Source organism: Hyla sarda, chromosome 1 (genome assembly GCF_029499605.1).
Source record: "Hyla sarda isolate aHylSar1 chromosome 1, aHylSar1.hap1, whole genome shotgun sequence".
Classification (NCBI taxonomy): Eukaryota; Metazoa; Chordata; class Amphibia; order Anura; family Hylidae; genus Hyla; species Hyla sarda.
Window position 1 is genome coordinate 224,437,464 of NC_079189.1, and position 20,208 is coordinate 224,457,671.

Consider the following 20,208-nt stretch of genomic DNA (forward strand, 5'->3'; position numbering starts at 1 on the left):
TGTACTTTTTTTAAATACCACATTTGCATATCGAAAACTTTTAGATCATTTTTTATAAAATTTTTTTTAATAAAAACTGACAAAAAAGCTGCATTTTTGGACTTTTTAAATTTTTTACGTTTACGCCATTCACCGTACGGGATCATTAACATCATATTTTGATAGTTCGGGCATTTACGCACGCGGCGATACCAAATATGTTTTTTTTTTTTTTTTTATTACGCTTTTTGGGGGTAAAATGGGAAAAACTGACAATTTTCATTTTTATTGGGGGAAGGGATTTTTCACTTTTTTTTAAACTTTTTTTTTTTTTTTTACACTTTTTATGTCCCCATAGGGGACTATCTATAGCAATCCTTTGATTGCTAATACTGTGCAGTGCTATGCATAGGACACAGCACTGCTCAGTATTATCGGTGATCTTCTGCTCTGGTCTGCTCGATCGCAGACCAGAGCAGAAGACCCAGGGAGACGGCCGAAGCCAGGTGAGGGGACCTCCGGCCGCCATGCTGGATGATCGTATCCCCGCGGCAGCGCTGCGGGCGATCCCATCATCCAAACAAAGTGCCTCAATGCCGTGATCTGTATTGATCACGGGATCGGAGGGGTTAATGGCGGACATCTATGACGCGAGCACCCTTCCGATGCTCGTGGTCATACACAGGACGTAAATGTACGTCCTGGTGCGGGAAGTCCCGCAAAACCAGGAAGTACATTTACGTCCGAGGTAGTTAAGGGGTTAAGCATTAATAACTCTGGGATGCTTTTACCTTTCATTCTGATTCCGAGATTTTTTTTTTTGACATTTTCTACGTTTATGTAGAAAATGTCATCGATACTTGCATCATTTATTGGTGAACAAATTGAAAATTTTGCATTACTTTTAACTTTAAAGCTCTCTGCTTATAAGGAAAATGGACATTTCAAATAAATTATATATTGATTCACACATACAACATGTCTACTTTATGTTTGCATCATAAAGTTAACATGTTTTTACTTTTGGAAGACATCAGAGGGCTTCAAAGTTCAGCAGCAATTGTCCAATTTTTCATAAAATTTTCAAAATTTGGATTTTTCAGGGACCAGTTCAGTTTTGAAGTGGATTTGAAAGGCCTTCATATTAGAAATACCTCACAAATTACCCCATTATGAAAACTGCACCCTCAAAGTATTCAAAATGACATTCAGTAAGTGTGTTAACCCTTTAGATGTTTCCCAGCAATAGCAGCAAAGTGAAGGAGAAAATACAAAATCTTCATTTTTTACACTCGCATGTTCTTGTAGACCCAGTTTTGGAATTTTTACAAGGGGTAAAAGGAGAGAAATCTTCCTAAAATTTGTAACCCAATTTCTTTCGAGTAAGGAAATACCTCATATTTGTATGTAATGTATTCGGCAGGCACAGTTGAGGGCTCAGAAGGGTAGGAGCGACAATGGGATTTTAGAGAGTGAGTTTCTCTGAAATGGTTTTTGGGGGCATGTCACATTTAGGAAGCCACTATGGTGCCAGAAAAGCAAAAAAACAGCATACTATTTTGGAAACTATACCCCTCAAGGAACGTAACAAGGAGTACAGAGAGCCTTAACACCCCACCGGTGTTTGGCGACTTTTCGTTAAAGTTGGATGTGTAAATAAAAAATAAAATTTTCACAAAAATGCTGGTTTTACCCCAAATTTTACATTTTTACAAGGGGTAATAGGAGAAAATGCCCCCCAAAATTTGTAACCCCATCTCTTCTGAGTATGGAAATACGCCATGTGTGGACGTCAAGTGCACTGGGGGCGCACTACAATGCTCAGAAAAGAAGGAGTCCCATTTGGCTTTTGGAAAGCAAATTTTGCTGAAATGGCTTTTGGGGGGGATGTCCCATTTAGCAAGCCCCTATGGTTCCAGGACAGAAATAAAACCCACATGGCATGCTATTTAGGAAACTACACCCCTCAAGGAACGCAACAAGGGGTACAGTAAGCCTCAACACCTCACAGGTGTTTGAAGACTTTTTGTTAAAGTTGGATGTGTAAATGAAAAAAAACGTTTTTTTCACTAAATTGCAGTTTTTCCCCCAAAATTTTACATTTTTACAAGGTGTAATAGGAGAAAATGACCCCCAAAATGTGTTACCCCATTTCTTCTGAGTATGGAAATAACCCATATGTGGATGTATAGGGCTCTGCTGACGCACTACAATGCTCAGAAGAGGAGGAGCGCCATTGAGCTTTTGGAAAGAGAATTTGTTTGGAATGGAAGTCACGGGAACTACACCCCTCACAGAATTTAATAAGGGGTGCAGTGAGCATTTACATCCCACTGGCGTTTGACAGATCTTTGTAACAGTTGGCTGTGCAAATTAAAAATTTAATTTTTCATTTTCACGGACCACTGTTCCAAAAATCTGTCAGACACCTGTGAGGCGTAAATGCTCACTACCCCTTGTCACGTTCCTTGAGGGGTGTAGTTTCCAAAATGGGGTCACATGTGGATATTTATTTTTTTGCGTTTATGTCAGAACCGCTGTAAAATCAGCCACCCCTGTGCAAATCACCAATTTAGGCCTCAAATGTACATGGTACGCTCTCACTCCTTAGGCTTGTTGTACGTCCGCAGAGCATTTTACACATACGGGGTATTTCCGTAATCAGGAGAAATTGCGTTTTGGGGGTCTTTTTTTCTTTTTACCGCCTGTGAAAACAAAAAGTATGGGGCAACACCAGCATGTTAGTGTAAATTTTTTTTTTACACTAATAGGCTGGTGTAGCCCCCAACTTTTCCTTTTCATAAGGGGTAAAAGGAGAAAAAGCCCCCCAAAATTTGTAGTGCAATTTTTCCCGAGTACTGAAATATCTCATATGTGGCCCTAAACTGTTTCCTTGAAATACGACAGGGCTTCAAAGTGAGAGAGCGCCATGCGCATTTGAGGACTAAATTAGGGATTGCATAGGGGTGGATATAGGGGTATTCTACGCCAGTGATTCCCAAACAGGGTGCCTCCAGCTGTTGCTAAACTCCCAGCATGTCTGGACAGTCAGTGGCTATGCGGAAATGCTGGGAGTTGTTTTGCAAAGGCTGGAGGCTCTGTTTTGGAAACAGTGCTGTACAATACATTTTTCTTTTTTTTTTGTGGGGGAGGGGCAGTGTAAGGGGGAGTATATGTAGTGATTTACCCTTTATTTTGTGTTAGTGTAGTGTTTTTAGGGTACATTCACACTGGTGGGCGTTTACAGCAAGTTTCCCGCTAGGACTTTGCGCTGCGGCGAAACATTTGCCGCAGCTCAAACTTGAATCAGGAAACCCACTGTAAACCCGCCCATGTGAATTTACCCCGTACATTCACATGGGGGTGTAAACCTCCAGCTGTTTCAAAATTACAACTGCCAGCATGTACTGACAGACTGTGCATGCTGGGAGTCGTACTTTTGCAACAGCTGGAGGCACACTAGTTGGAAAACCTTCAGATAGGTTCTATTACCTAACTCAGTATTTTCCAACCAGTGTGCCTCCAGCTGTTGCAAAACTACAACTCCCAGCATGTACGGATCGCCAAAGGGCATGCTGGGAGATGTAGCTATGCAACAGTTGGAATTACGCAACTACAACTCCCAGCATGCCGAGACAGCTGTTAGCTGTCTGGGCATGCTGGGATTTGCAGTTTTGCAACATCTGAAGGGCCATAGTTTAGAGACCACTGCACAGTGATCTCCAAACTGTGGCCCTCCAGATGTTGCAAAACTACAAATACCAGCATGCCCAGACAGCAAACTGCTGTGTGGGCATGCTAGGAGTTGTAGTTTTTCCAAGATCTAGAGGGCCACAGTTTAGAGATCATTGTGCAGTGATCTCCAAACTGTGACCCTCCAGCTGTAGCAAAACTACAAATCCTAGCATGCCCAAACAGCTGTCTACGCGTACGTCCTTGGTCCTTAAGTACCAGTGAGCTAGGACGTACGCGTATGTCCGTGGTTCTTAACTGGTTAAGTGTAGATGAAGAGACAGTTTTAACTTTGATATACTATATATATGTTATATGGGGTACCCTTTAGATATGTACCGCAATGACCATTTGTACTATAAATGATTTTTTTGAATATTTAGTCAAACAGTACAGTTATTTGAAGATCCATACATTCATCCAGTCTGGTGAACGCACTGTTCAATTAATAACTTACAGGAATCTGTTACTAGTAGACAGGGAAATCCATAAAGTTTAACAAGCAATGGGTAGAAAGGTGATTGTGGCAAAATGCATGGAAACAGGAAAGAGGTTTGGGGGGTGGGGGGCAGGAAGATAGTATCTCAAGAGAAAGATAGTACATAACAGAGAACAAAGAAAAGGTTATCAGAAGAAGAATGGTAAAACAAAGAAGATGAAGAGACTGTATAGTACCTAAATTGCTACTGGCTGTAAGAAAATTTGGGGTATATTGGGAAATTCCTGTAAATGTTCCGTAAAGACAATTTCCAGGAAAATACAGAAGAGAGCATAGTTGCTTAGGCAAACTACAGAGCAATAAAATAAATAAAAAGAGTACGTTGTATTTGCAATTCTTTATACATTGTTATTTATATATGTATACATGAACATCATAATGTGTAGGGCTAATGAAAATATCCACATATCAGTTATAGTTGACTATTAAAAATGGTATGACTATACACAAGACATACCATAGAAGAAGACAGGCTGATTGTTATAAGGCCTTCGGAGAGCGAAGACTCAGGACTTGTTGGTCAAATACCCATATGTTTTGTAACAAAAAGACAAGGACCTATTAAAAACTTCTCATTTTTTAAGAGTAATGTTTAATAAAGTTTTAAGATAAAAACATTTAAAAGAAAAAACAGGCAATGTAAAGTTGTAAGGTAATGCATTCAACACAAAATTGCAGAATGAATGAAGTTATTGCACAATACAGAGCATACAGTGAAAAGTTGGAGTTACATATACATCATAATGTAGGAAAGGAAGCAAGTATGGTGCAAGCTCAGAGCTGGGCCTGTCTCTACACAATGGGTACTGGTTGTGTTATACAGCTGAAACTCACTGGCATATCAAAATGTGGCCTCTATTTAGCCTCTACTGTCCAGCAACACAAAAATTGTTGTATATGGGCTTGGGCTGGCCTAATGAAAAAATGTTACTCACATCACCCCGGAGTTGTGATATTCTCCCAGTCGCATGTCAGTGAGTGTGCAACACAGCCTCGCAGTGCTGACATGTGGGGCAAGCTGTCAGGATGCCGCTCAGGTACAGGTTCGTATGGGAGACCCATGATGAGGTCTACAGTCTTTTTCAAGATATTTGCTATAAATAGCGCATAGTTATTATACGTAGCGCATAATGCACGATCCAGAAGAGAAGTTGGGCATGTTGATAGAAGTGCATAATGCGGGGTAAAGGTGCATAATGTGGGATGGGTGATAAGGAAGGTATAGATATCGGGGAGTGCAGATTCCAAGGTTAGTGTATGGTCTTTTTTAGCTTATTTACAACTGCTCTGAACTGTTGGGTTTTCTAGAGTTGAAATCCACCACATTTTACGTGGGAACATTAGTAATATGTTGGGATCTTTCAAAACTGTCAGTGGCACGCCCCTTTTCAGTGGCCACATCCCCTTTTACAGGGACCACGCCTATTTTTCAGATTTTTTGGGGGGCGGATAGATTGATGGTCTGGTTTATAGGGTTATTTAGTCATAGAATATGTTGCACATGACTTTCACCAAATTTCAGCCGCAAAACATGAAAAAAAAGCTAAGGTCCCCAAAAGATAGAAAATAGCATTTTTTTTAAATTTTGCCTCACAAGTAATGTTTTTGTTTCACTGTAGATTTGGTGGTAAAATGAGTGATGTCATTAACAAAAAACACTCGATGGTGCAAAAAAAAACAGCCATTGTATAGGTCTGTAAGTGAAAAATTTTAAGCGCTATGGCTATTAGAAGGCAAGGAGGAAAAAACAAAAGTGCAATAAAGAAAAATACCTGCATCCTTACAGGGTTAAACATGCACCCTTCAACGGTACCCTAGGTGGCTATCACCGGGAGGTTTTTTTTTTTCTACACTGAACCATGGGGTATAAATGGTCACTAAGTTTGTGGCAGCACATATATTGTTTTCCTCACATATCCTTTTTTACACAAATTAGCGTTGTGTCCAACCACCACCGCCGCTGTCCTGAGTCCCACCCCGCCACTTTGCACAATGGAGATGGAGAAGCTGCTGAGTGAGTTCAGCCCCAGCCGCCCCTCCGCAGCCCTGCACTCTGCTGCCCTGCGGCCAGAGCATGCTGTACCCGGACACTGGAGGAGTGCTGTCCTCGGTCACCAGCCTGGCCTTCACCATGAACAGACTCAACGGCCTGAGGATATAATTATATAATTGCCTGTTCCCGGGGTCTGCACTACTTCTGGCTCCTGCGGCGTTCTGCGCTGTTGCTGTGCGCTGCGCAATGACGAGTGACGTCCTCAACGCGACCTCACCGTCAGTGGCACAGCGCACAGTGACAGTTCAGGATGCCGCCGGAGCCAGAAGTAGCGCGGACCCCGGGTACAGGTGATTATAAAACCGGGGATGGGGGAGGCAGTGGGGCAGCGGTGGTGGTCTCTGGCCAGAGGGGAGGCAATCGGGCAGCGGCAGTCGTTGGACTAAGGACAGGCAGGGGGAGAGAAGCGGGTGGCGGCAGCGGTCTCTGGCCCCGCAAAAGCCACTGCAGTTCATTGATTTAAAGCGCCCCCATTTGGGCAAGGTAATTGCCAATACCATCCAGTGTACGGACCATATCCTAGTGTGCAGGGACAGTGGTTGGGCCGAGATTCAGGTCTGACCTGATTCCTACCCCGGATGTGTATCCATTCATGCCACACTGTCATGCATATATCACAATACTGACAGTACTATTTGCTTCTTTCATACTCTTAACTGAAGAAACACGACTTTGAAATACAAAAAAAGTTTATGTAAAAAGGTTTCCTTATTCATTTCTTTAAAGAAACCTTTTTTTTTAACATAACTTGTTATCCTACTAGGGTACTTGAAGCAGCAATCCATGGATCACCTGTATAATGATTTGGAATACTTAGGTTGGGTTCATACTATCAATGGGATTTAGCTGCACAGTTCACACTATGGAATTTCAGTGGTGGAATTCCGACACGGAAATTTCACAGCCGAAAATCTCAGTTATTTTTTCGGCAGAACCAGCACAGAATACATTGTTGCCTATGGGGATGGCAATGTCCATTCAGTCCTAGCGCTGACTGACCTGGCTGGAGATTCTCATTCTGAACCTAGCCTTAATATTCCAAAGAATTATTTAAAAAAATAAAAAATACACTACTTGCCCAAGGGACTAAAACGGGAGCACAATCCACTTGTCTCGTTTTTTCCTCTTCACCCAATAATTTTTCCATCTACAGACCCATATGAGGGCTTGTTTTTTGCGGGACTGATAGTGCTTTGTAATGACACCTTTTACTTTTCCATAACATAAGCTCCGGGGGAAATTTTTTTTTGGGTGAAGTGAAATTGAAATAAAAAAAATATAATTTTGCAAATATGGTGTTTTTCTTTTTTTTTACACCATTTACCTTGTGGTCAAGCTAACATGGTATTTTGCCACTTTAGGTTTATCTGATTACAGCAATACCAAATGATTTGTGGTCAAGGTGGGGTGGTATGCTTTGTCCCTTGTATATGGGTACTATTGGTTCTTTCTACTATAGTAGTGTTATTTTGTATGGCTACTATTTAGGCTAGAATTACATATGTCCGGTGTCAGGTATCTTTTCCCACTGGCACTGTAAAAATTTTGCCAGAGGGAAACTGATGTTAGAACTGATCCTATTAATTCGAATGGAACAATTTATAATCATCCTGTGTCTCAGTTTGGACGTCGAATGATTGGAATCACCAGACCAGCACTAGACAGGGGAACGCATCTTGCTGCATTCTCCGGCCCGGTGTTCAGAAATGATTGACGCTGGATGCTACACAAATTAGCACAAATCAAGTGTGCTAATACACTGTGGATTTCCTACATGCAAAGCTGCTGCAGCAAATGTTTAGTGTATCTGACTATGTGATGGCTTCGCTTCATTGTTATTTAAAAAAAATAAACACTTTACAGATCAAAAATGGACAGAAAATTTTCCTTTTTTTAAATTAAGTAAAAAGTCCTTTTTTCAGCTGTTTCCGATTCGCAAAACATCTGTGTTTAGGAAAATGTTTTCTAATATTGTGGGTCAGTTTTTATCCCCACAATGACTGGTTTGCCCACTGCATTTGCCATAAGCAAAAAATGTAAACAGCTTGTAAAAAGACCAAATAGCAGAAAAAGGCAGGATTTAATGAAAAACAGACATATTTTTAACCCCTTAAGGACCAAGGGCGTACAGGTACGCCTTTGCTCCCTGGTACTTAACCCCTTAAGGACTGAGCCCTTTTTCACCTTAAGGACTCGGCCATTTTTTGCAAATCTGACCACTGTCACTTTAAACATTAATAACTCTGGAATGCTTTTAGTTATCATTCTGATTCAGAGATTGTTTTTTCGTGACATATTCTACTTTAACTTAGTGGTAAAAATTTTTGGTAACTTGCATCCTTTCTTGGTGAAAAATCCCAAAATTTGATGAAAAATGTTTCAATTTTTCACAAAATTTTGAAACTCGCTTTTTTTCAGGGACCAGTTCAGGTTTGAAGTGGATTTGAAGGGTCTTCATATTAAAAATACCCCACAAATGACCCCATTATAAAAACTGCACACCCGAAAGTATTCAAAATGACATTCAGTAAGCGTTTTAACCCTTTAGGGGTTTCACAGGAATAGCAGCAAAGTGAAGGAGAAAATTCACAATCTTCATTTTTTACACTCACATGTTCTTGTAGACCCAATTTTTGAATTTTTGCAAGGGGTAAAAAGGAGAAATGTTTTACTTGTATTTGAAACCCAATTTCTCTCGAGTAAGCACATACCTCATCTGTCTATGTAAAGTGTTCGGCGGGCGCAGTAGAGGGCTCAGAAGGGAAGGAGCGTCAAATGGTTTTTGGGGGGCATGTCACCTTTAGGAAGCCCCTATGGTGCCAGAACAGAAAAAAAAAACACATGGCATACCATTTTGGAAACTAGACCCCTCGGGGAACGTAACAAGGGGTAATGTGAACCTTAATACCCCACAGGTGATTCACGACTTTTGCATATGTAAAAAAAAAAAATTTTTTACCTAAAATGCTTGGTTTCCCTAAAGTTTTACATTTTTAAAAAGGGTAATAGCAGAAAATACCCCCCAAAATTTGAAGCCCAATTTCTCCCGATTCAGAAAACACCCCATATGGGGGTGTAAAGTGCTCTGTTGGCGCACTACAGGTCTCAGAAGAGAAGGAGTCACATTTGGCTTTTTAGAAGGAAATTTTGCTCTGGGAGCATGCCGCATTTAGGAAGCCCCTATGGTGCCAGGACAGCAAAAAAAAAAAACACATGGCATACCATTTTGGAAACTAGACCCCTCGCGGAACGTAACAAGGGATAAAGTAAACCTTAATACCCTACAGGTATTTCACGACTTTTGCATATGTAAAAAAAAAAAAAAAAATTTACCTAAAATGCTTGTTTTCCCAAAAAATTTACATTTATACAAAGGGTTAAAGCAGAAAATACCCCCCAAAATTTGAAGCCCAATTTCTCCCGATTCAGAAAACACCCCATATGGGGGTGAAAAGTGCTCTGTTGGCGCACTACAGGTCTCAGAAGAGAAGGAGTCACATTTGGCTTTTTGAAAGCAAATTTTGCTCTGGGGGCATGCCGCATTTAGGAAGCCCCTATGGTGCCAGGACCGCAAAAAAAAACCACATGGCATACCATTTTGGAAACTAGAGCCCTCGAGGAATGTAACAAGGGGTTAAGTGAACCTTAATACCCCACAGGCGTTTCACGACTATTGCATATGTAAAAAAAAAAAACTTTTCCCCCCAAAAAAAAAATCTTTTCCCAAAAACTTTACATTTTTAAAAAGGGTAAAAGCAGAAAATACCCCCCAAAATTTGAAGCCCAATTTCTCACGAGTACGGCGATACCCCATATGTGACCCTTAACTGTTGCCTTGAAATACGACAGGGCTCCAAAGTGAGAGCGCCATGCGCATTTGAGGCCTAAATTAGGGATTGCATAGGGGTGGACATAGGGGTATTCTACGCCAGTGATTCCCAAACAGGGTGCCTCCAGCTGTTGCAAAACTTCCAGCATGCCTGGACAGTCAACGGCTGTCCGACAATACTGGGAGTTGTTGTTTTGCAACAGCTGGAGGCTCTGTTTTGGAAACCGTGGCGTACCAGACGTTTTTCATTTTTATTGGGGAGGGGAGGGGGGCTGTGTAGGGGTATGTGTATATGTAGTGTTTTTTACTTTTTATTTTTTGTGTTAGTGTAGTGTTTTTAGGGTACAGTCGCACGGGCGGGGGTTCACAGTAGTTTCTCACTGGCAGTTTGAGCTGTTGGAGAAAATTAGCTGCAGCTCAAACTTGCAGCCCGATACTTACTGTAAGCCTCCGCCCATGTGAGTGTACCCTGTACATTCACATTGGGCGGGACATCCAGCTGTTGCAAAACTACAACTCCCAGCATGCACTGACAGACTGTACATGCTGAGGGTTTTAGTTTTGCAACAGCTGTAGGCACACTGAGTAAGGTCACAAACTCCGTGATACATAACCAGTGTTTCAAAACCAGTGTGCCTCCAGCTGTTGCAAAACTACAACTCCCAGCATGTACGGTGCATGGTGTAAGGTGACTGCTGGGAGTTGTAGTTTGCAACAGCTGGAGGCACACCGGTCGTGAAACACTGAGTTAGGTAAAAAAAAAAAAATTGGGTTTCACAACCAGTGTGCCTTCAGCTGTTGCAAAACTACAACTCTCAGCCAACGGGCATGCTGGGAGTTGTAGTTATGCAACCAGCAGATGCACCACTACAACTCCCAGCATGCACTTTAGCTGTTTGTGCAAGCTGGGAGTTGTAGTTATACAACAGCTGAAGGTACACTTTTCCATAGAAAAAATGTGCATCCAGCTGTTGCAAAACCATAAGTCCCAGCATGCCCATAAGGGAATGCTGGGAGTTGTGGTGGTCTGCCTCCTGCTGTTGCATAACTACAGCTCCCAGCATGCCCTTTTTGCATGCTGGGAGCTGTTGCTAAGCAACAGCAGAAGGCTGTAACTCACCTCCTGCTGCTGCTTCATCGCAGGAAAGTCCCTCGCCGCAGCCGTCGCTCCTGGGGCCCCGATCCCAACATGGATGCCGGGGATCGGGGTCCCCAGCACCCGGGGTCGTCTTCCCGCACCCGCCCTCCGGAAGAGGGGCGGAGCGGGTGCGGGAGTGACACCCGCAGCAGGCGCCCTGATGGTCGGCCGGTAATCCGGTCCGGCTAGCGGTGGGGACCGGAATTCCCACGGGCGTATGGATACGCCCTGCGTCCTTAAGGACTCGGAATGCAGGGCATATCCATACGCCCTGCGTCCTAAAGAGGTTAAGGACCAAGGGCGTACCTGTACGCCCGTGGGAATTTCAGTCCCCGCCGCGCACCGGGCGGGGACCGGGCCGGGGTGACTGCTGATATCTATGCCCAGGGGGGTCATCACCCCCCCATGTCGGCGATCAGCGCAAATCGCAAGTGAATTCACACTTGCGATTTGCGCCGATTCCGGGTCATTACGGGTCTATGGTGACCCGGTATAGAAGGGGGATCGCGGATGTCTTAGACACCGACGATCCCCCTGTAGCGATAGGAGTGAAGTGGCAGAGGTGCCACTCCTTCTATCTCTGCTATTGGTGGTCTAGACGCGACCACCAATAGCAGATCGGGGGCGGAGGGGTTTACTTTCGGTTTCCCCGTCCTGCCCACCCACAATAGGCGGGGCAGGACGGGGAAACCGACAGGGACCGGCGCCGAAGATCCACTTACCCATCGGCGATGGCAGTGGGTGACGATCAGCGGCGGCAGCGGGCGACGATCGGCGGAAGAAGAGGACCGCGACGCAGCTCCCTGGATCCGACGGAAGCCGGTGAGTTACTTAGCAACATCTGGAGGGCTACAGTCTGAGACCACTATAGTGGTCTCTAAACTGTAACCCTCCAGATGTTGCAAAACTACAACTCCCAGCATGCCCAGAGAGCTGTTTAGGCTTGCTGGGAGTTGCAGTTTTGCAACAGCTGGAGGTCTACAGTTTGAGACCACTGCAAAGTGATCTCTATACTGTGCACCTCCAGATCTTGCAAAACTACAACTCCCAGCATGCCCAGACAGCAGTTTGCTGTCTGGGCATGCTGGGAGTTGTAGTTTTGCAACATCTGGAGGTCCACCGTTATGAGACCACTATACAGTGGTCTCTAAACTATAGCTCTCCAGATGTTGCAAAACTGCAACTCCCAGCATGCCTAAACAGCAAACAGCTGTCTCTGCATGCTGGGAGTTGTAGTTGCGATCCCTCCAGCTGTTGCATAACTACATCTCCCAGCATGCCTTTCGGCGATCAGTACATGCTGGGAGTTGAAGTTTTGCAACAGCTGGAGGCACACTGGTTGGAAAATACTGAGTTAGGTAACAGAACCTAACTGAAGGTTTTCCAACCAGTGTGCCTCCAGCTGTTGCAAAAGTACAACTCCCAGCATGCACGGTCTGTCAGTACATGCTGGGAGTTGTAGTTTTGAAACAGTTGGAGGTTTGCCCCCCCATGTGAACGTACAGGGTACATTCACACTGGCGGGTTTACAGTAAGTTTACTACTTCAAGTATGAGCTGTGGCAAATTTTTCGCTGCAGCGCAAACTCCTAGTAAATTCACTGTAAACCTCCGCCAGTGTGAATGAACCCTAAAAACACTACACTACACTTACACATAATAAAGGGTAAAACACTACATTTACACCCCCTTACACTGTCCCCCCAATAAAAATAAAAAACGTATTGTACGGCAGTGTTTCCAAAACAGAGCCTCCAGCTGTTGCAAAACAACAACTCACAGCATTTCCGGACAGCCACTGACTGTCCATGCATGCTGGGAGTTTAGCAACAGCTGGAGGCACCCTGTTTGGGAATCACTGGCGTAGAATACCCCTATGTCCACCCCTGTGCAATACCTAATTAAGTCCTCAAATGCGCATGGCGCTCTCTCACTTCAGAGCCCTGTCGTTTTTCAAGGAAACAGTTTAGTGCCACATATGGGGTATCTCCGTACTCGGGAGAAATTGCACTACTAATTTTGGGGGCTTTTTTCCTTTTACCCCTTATGAAAAAGAAAAGTTGGGGTCTACACCAGCCTGTTAGTGTAAAAAAAAAAATTTACTTTTTATTTTCACGGGAGGTAAAAGGAAAAAAAGACCCACGAAATTTGTAACACAATTTCTCCTGGGTACGGAAATACCCCATATGTGGACGTAAAATGCTCTGCGGACGCACAACAAGGCTCAGGAGTGAGAGCGCACCATGTACATTTGAGGCCTAAATTGGTGATTTGCACAGGGGTGGCTGATTTTACAGCGGTTCTGACATAAACCCAAAAAAATAAATACCCACATGTGACCCCATTTTGGAAACGACACCCCTCATGGAACGTAACAAGGGGTATAGTGAGCCTGAACACCCCACAGGTGTTTGACAAAGTTTCATTAAAAGGTGGATGGGAAAATGAAACAAAAAATTTTTTTCACTAAAATGCTGGTGTCAACCAAAATTTTTCATTCTCACAAGGGAAAATAAACAAAAAAGCCCCCCCAAAATTTGTAACCCACTTTCTTCTGAGTAAGAACATACCCCATATGTGGATGTAAAGTGCTCTATGGGTGCACTACAATGCTCAGAAGAGAAGGAGCGCCATTGTGATGTTGAAGAGAAAATTTGTCCGGAATTGAAGGCCACTTGTGTTTACAAAGCCCCCATGGTACCAGAACAATGGACCCCCCCCCCATATGTGACCCCATTTTGGAAACTACACACCTCATGTAATGTAATAAGGGGTACAGTGAGCATTTACGCCCCACAGGTGTCTGACAGATTTTTGGAACAGTGATCCGTGAAAATGAAAAATTTAATTTTCCATTTCCACAGCCCACTGTTCCAAAGATCTGTCAAACGCCAGTGGGGTGTAAATGCTCACTGCACCACTTATTAAATTCTGTGAGGGGTGTAGTTTCCAAAATAGGGTCACATGTGGGGGGGTCCACTGTTCTGGCACCACGGGGGGCTTTGTAAATGCACATGGCCCCTGACTACCATTCCAAACGAATTCTCTTTCCAAAAGCTCAATGGTGCTCCTCCTCTTCTGAGCATTGTAGTTCACCCATAGTGCACTTCAGGTCAACTTATGGGGTACCTCCATACTCAGTAGAGATGGGGTTACAAATTTTTTTTGGGGGGGGGGGTATTTTCTGCTATTAACTCTTGCAAAAATGTGAAATTTGGGGGGAAACACATTTTAGTGAAATTTTTATTTTTTTTACATATGCAAAAGTCGTGAAACCCTTGTGGGGTATTAAGGCTCACTTTATTCCTTGTTACGTTCCTCAAGGGGTCTAGTTTCCAAAATGGTATGCCATGTGTTTTTTTTTTTTTTGCTGTTCTGGCACCATAGGGGCTTCCTAAATGCGACATGCCCCCGAGCAAAATTTGCTCTCAAAAAGCCAAATATCACTCCTTCTCTTCTGAGCATTGTAGTTCGCCCGTAGTGCACTTCACGCCAACTTATGGGGTACCTCCATACTCAGTAGAGATGGGGTTACAAATTTTGGGGGGTATTTCTGCTATTAACCCTTGCAAAAATTTGAAATTTGGGGGGAAACATTTTAGTGGGGAAAAAAAAATTCATATGCAAATGTCGTGAAACACCTGTGGGGTATTAAGGCTCACTTTATTCCTTGTTACGTTCCCCAAGGGGTCTAGTTTCCAAAATGGTATGGCATGTGTTTTTTTTTTTTTGCTGTTCTGGCAACATAGGGGCTTCCTAAATGCAACATGCCCCCCAAAAACCATTTCTGAAAAACGTACTCTCCAAAATCCCCTTGTCGCTCCTTCGCTTCTGAGCCCTCTACTGCGCCCGCCGAACAATTTACATAGAAATATGAGGTATGTCCTTACTCGAGAGAAATTGGGCTACAAATATAAGTATACATTTTCTCCTTTTAACCCTTGTAAAAATTCTAAAATTGGGTTTACAAGAACATGCGAGTGTAAAAAATGAAGATTGTGAATTTTCTCCTTCACTTTGCTGCTATTCCTGTGAAACACCTAAAGGGTTAAAACACTTACTGATTGTCATTTTGAATACTTTGGGGGGTGTAGTTTTTATAATGGGGTCATTTGTGGGGTATTTCTAATATGAAGACCCTTCAAATCCACTTCAAACCTGAACTGGTCCCTGAAAAAAAGCGAGGTTCATAATTTTGTGAAAAATTGGAAAATTGCTGCTGAACTTTGAAGCCCTCTGGTGTCTTCCAAAAGTAAAAACACGTCAATTTTATGATGCAAACATAAAGTAGACATTGGAAATGTGAATAAAAATAAAATATTTTGAATACCCATTTTCCTTACAAGCAGAAAGCTTCAAAGTTAGAAAAATGCAAAATTTTCAAAATTTTCATCAAATTTTGGGATTTTTCACCAAGAAAGGATGCAAGTTACCATAAAATTTTACCACTATGTTAAAGTAGAATATGTAACGAAAAAACAATCTCGGAATCAGAATGATAACTAAAAGCATCCCAGAGTTATTAATGTTTAAAGTGACAGTGGTCAGATGTGCAAAAAACGCTCTGGTCCTAAGGTGTAAAATTGCCTGGTCCTTAAGGGGTTAAAGGGGTACTCCGGTTAAAACCTTTTATTTTATTTTTTTTAAATGAACTGGTGCCAGAAAGTTAAACAGATTTGTAAATGACTTCTATAAAAAAAATCTTTATCCTTCCAGTACTTATTAGCAGTTGTATGGTACAGAGGAAATTCTTTACTTTTTGAATTTCTCTTTTGTCTTGTCCACAGTGCTCTCTGCTGACACCTCTGTCCATGTCAGGAACTGTCCAGAGCAGCATAGGTTTGCTATGAAGATTTTCTCCTGCTCCGGACAGTTCCTGACACGGACAGAGGTGTCAGCAGAAAGCACTGTGGACAAGACAAAAAAAGAAATTCAAAAAGAAAAGAACTTCCTATGTAGCATGCAGCTGCTAAAAGGTGCAGGAAGTGTAAAGATTTTTTAATAGAAGTAATTTACAAATCTGTTTAACTTTCTGGCACCAATGGATTTTAAATAAATAAAATGCCTGCTCAGCCAAATCAGCGGCCACAACAGTCTCCTGTCTCAGACACTGACTGACTGAGCTAGCAGTGCATTTGCTGATCCTTAAAGACAGCAAGCTGTGCCATAAATCTGGCTTCAGGGGAAGGTAAGTTTGTGTTTTTTTATGTTTCCCCGCAGGCTAAGCACATTAGATAAATAAAATAAAAAAATAGAAAAACTTGGAATACCCCTTTAATATGTCAAGCTCAATGTCAGGGACAGTAGTGTATTTGCATCTACACATGTTAGGTGTAACGCTTGAATAAAAATTACACAAATGTTTTACGGTGCGTTATGGTTTGTTGCACAACATTTATCTTCAGTTAGCAAATTGTTTCTGAAGTCTCTATTATTTAGTGTGGAATAAAAGGGTTAATTTCCAAGCAGGCTGACGTCCAAAAAAAACTGAAATCAGTGTCTAAGGAATGAACAAAGTTCAGCAAAGTTATGAGTTTGCCTCAGCACAATTTTGATCCTGTGAACAGTTAATAAACAATCTTGTGTCCTATTTTAATGCAGCTCCTTTGGACACTTTACATTCTTCTGCACGTCTTCCGGCAATACGGACAACTTACTGTAAATGAACCTGTGTACTTTGAACTTCATGGTATAGTATATATGTCAAATGCACAGACTCTTAGTGCGTCCTTCTGAACTTACAAGCAGCCATACCCCTCAGAAATGCGGATGTGCATGCCATCTAATGCATTCATTTAAAGGTAAGTGTATGTTATCAAGCATGTTGTGGTGACAATTTACACTTGTCGTGTGTTTTTCTGATTCATGAGTGTTTTTTCTCACTTTCGAAGATTTGTATATACAGTGGTCCCTCAAGTTACAATATTTATTGGTTCCGGGACGACCATTGTATGTTGAAACCATTGTATGTTGAGACCATAACTCTATGGAAACCTGGTAATTGGTTCTAAAGGCACCAAAATGTCATCCAAAAATAGGAAAAAGTGAGAATTAAAGAAAAATAAGTAGATAACTAATATAGATAAAGCAAATCCTTGCATATAAAAGTAAAAAAGAGCTGCTAGGAGCTGTAAATCACTGTCTATGTCAGTGTTTTTCCAAGCAGGGAGCCTCCAGCTGTTGCAAAACTACAACTCCCAGCATGCCTGGACAGCAGCTGTTGCAAAACTACAACTCCCAGCATGCCCGGACAGCCAAAGGCTGTTCGGGCATGCTGGAAGTTGTAGTTTTGCAACAGCTGGAGGCTCCCTGCTTGGGAAACACTGGTCTATGTAGAGGACAAGAGCTTCTTCAGGGTCCTGTACAGTATACACAGTGTCCTAAAAAAGTAAAAAGGAGTCGCCCTCACCTGGTGTCCAAAGGAGCAGGTAACCCTAGTACAGGTAAAGTGTACAGAACATGTAATACCTCTCTGTACTGTTGGGGGCGCTACCAGACACCAGTCAGTGCATACACTTCAGTAATACAGGTAAAGAGTAGTACAGAACATGTAATACTTTCCTGTATTGTAGGGGGCACTACCAGACACCAGTCAGTGCATACACTTCAGTAATACAGGGGTTTTACCAGTGAATGCCCATTCTGATTGGTCATTTCTTCCGGCCATTGACACGTTTCACAGATCTGGACTGTCTGTATCATTGTACGTTGAGTCTGGTTTCAACTTACAATGGTCCAGAAAAAAACATTGTATGTTGAATCTATTGTATGTTGAGGCATCACTGTATTGTTGGCAAATTTAGCAAGTGTTGGGAGTTGAAGCAGGCTGGGCAATAAACAGGTACAAGCTAGACAAAAACATGGGTTACTATGTTTATTTTATTAAACTTAAACATGGGCAATACTATAGTCACCAGAATGTTTTTTGAATATGCACAATACATGTTCCTTCTTACTGTAGCAAACAATTTCTTTTAGATTATATAGCACTTGAATTTCACTTGTTAAATGACATTAAATATGGTTTATATTTAATAAACAGAGCTCAAACTGAAACTCATCTTCAGGTTAGGCAGATGGAAGTGTATTGACTAATGACAGACATTTCCTTACTTACTTCACGGGCATGATGTATTGACATGATCATGTTCAGGCCACACTTGTGAAGTGTCTATATGAATGAAGTCCAAGGCATAAGTATACCTTTAAAGGGGTACTCCAGTGGAAAACTTTTTTTTTTTTTTTTTATCAACTGGTGCCAGAAAGTTAAACAGATTTGTAAATCCCTTCTATTAAAAAAAATCTTAATCCTTCCAGTAGTTTTTAGGGGCTGTATACTAAAGAGAAATAAAAAAAAAGAAATGCATTTCCTCTGATGTCATGACCACTGTGCTCTCTGCTGACCTCTGCTGTCCATTTTAGGGACTGTCCAGAGCAGCATATGTTTGCTATGGGGATTTCCTCCTGCTCTGGACAGTCCCTAAAATTGACAACAGAGAGCACAGTGGTCATGATATCAGAGGAAATGCATTTCTTTTTGGGATTTCTCTTTAGTATACAGCCCCTAAAAAGTACTGGAAGGATTAAGATGTTTTAATAGAATTGATTTACAAATCTGTTTAACTTTCTGGCATCAGTTGATTTAAAAAAAAATAAAAATAAAAAGTTTTCCACGGGAGTACCCCTTTAACTCCTAAAGGACATGTGCCACACGATTGTGCGGTGATTAAAGGGAAACCGACAGACTGTTCACCAGTAAAAAACTCAATACACTGGGTTATAGTGCGGACGAACAGCATTCAGATGCAAGGTTACTTACTTGTATTAATAAAGTATTTCCATTATTAAAGGTCTTTAATCTTCTAGTTGCATCTGTGCAATGGAGGCTGGGAGCCATGCTTCCCTTGCCCTCTCCATATCCCCCTCTCTGGCCGGCCCAGTCATAAATTTGCAAAACATTCACTCCCATGTCGCTAGGACATAAGAGCCTGCAGGGGTGCCCAAGTCTCATAGGTGGGCGAAAAGCAACACTGGCCCATCTGGTCCAATGCCACAGAAGAGCTACTGCACCACAAATTGTTGCTGGTTATGTTTATTTTGGCTATTAAAGAAAGGTACCAGAAAACATCCCAGCTTGCAGCATATAAGTCTGTATATTGAAAGACCAGTCACAGTGTCCATGCTTACACATGTTTACCACTGAAACCACTACAATAAAGAATAGCATCAGAATTGGACCATGGAGCAATGGAAGGAGGTGGTTTGGTTTATTGAATCACATTGGGGGGAGATTTATCATTGTGTGTTTAGCTACACACATTTTTAAAACTAGCTTACCACGCTAAGTGTACGTGTGCCTAATCGATGTTACTTTGTACCACCTATCTATAGTAGTTAAAGGGGTTATCCAGTACAGAGAAATCAATAACTAATAGCTCTCATAGTAAAAGTTATATCACAAAGCAATATACTCTTATTACCTATCCAGAAACTGCAGGGCGTTTTCTACGCCCATCCTGCTGTCAGAAAGTAGAATAGTTCTTAGAATTGATGACGCTTGGGCCCGCTCTTCTGCTGATTTGGCAGCAATTTTGAGCCCTAGAAGTCACACTTGGGAAGTGGTAAGGGGCTACCGTGCTCGGACTCCGCTCTGCTCAGCTATTCTATATTCTATGGACACTGTGCCCGTGCCCAAAATCCCTGCCACCCACATCCACATTCTGGTCATGTGAGCCTGCTCTGCCACGATTAGGGGAAAGGTTGTTTTAGGGGTGTATAATAGGAGCATGGACTGACTGGAATGGGCCGGTCACAGAGCAGGGGAATCGCTGCAGGGGATGTCAGGGATTACAGTCAAAATACAAAGCGGAGAGACAGGACAATAAGAGGAAACAGAGTAAGGATGTCCAGGGACCCTTGCTAGCAGCAGATCGGATAAGAAGGCCACCCAGGGTATAGTAAGTATGAAAAACTTCATTA

The 20,208-nt window shown here is 42.3% G+C and overlaps 2 protein-coding genes across 7 annotated transcripts in view; one reads left to right on the forward strand and one right to left on the reverse strand.

Moving 5' to 3' along the window:
* Positions 1–20,208, reverse strand: part of IDUA (alpha-L-iduronidase) — a 145,126-nt gene that overhangs the window by 54,312 nt on the left and 70,606 nt on the right. The gene's annotated exons all lie outside the window — the stretch shown is intronic.
* LOC130364965 (sulfate anion transporter 1-like) overlaps positions 1–20,208 on the forward strand; it is a 60,926-nt gene that overhangs the window by 16,907 nt on the left and 23,811 nt on the right. For both annotated transcript variants that reach the window (XM_056568825.1, XM_056568826.1), the window contains one exon: positions 16,831–17,030. The gene's annotated coding sequence lies outside the window, so the exon portion shown is untranslated. The remainder of the gene's footprint in view (positions 1–16,830; positions 17,031–20,208) is intronic.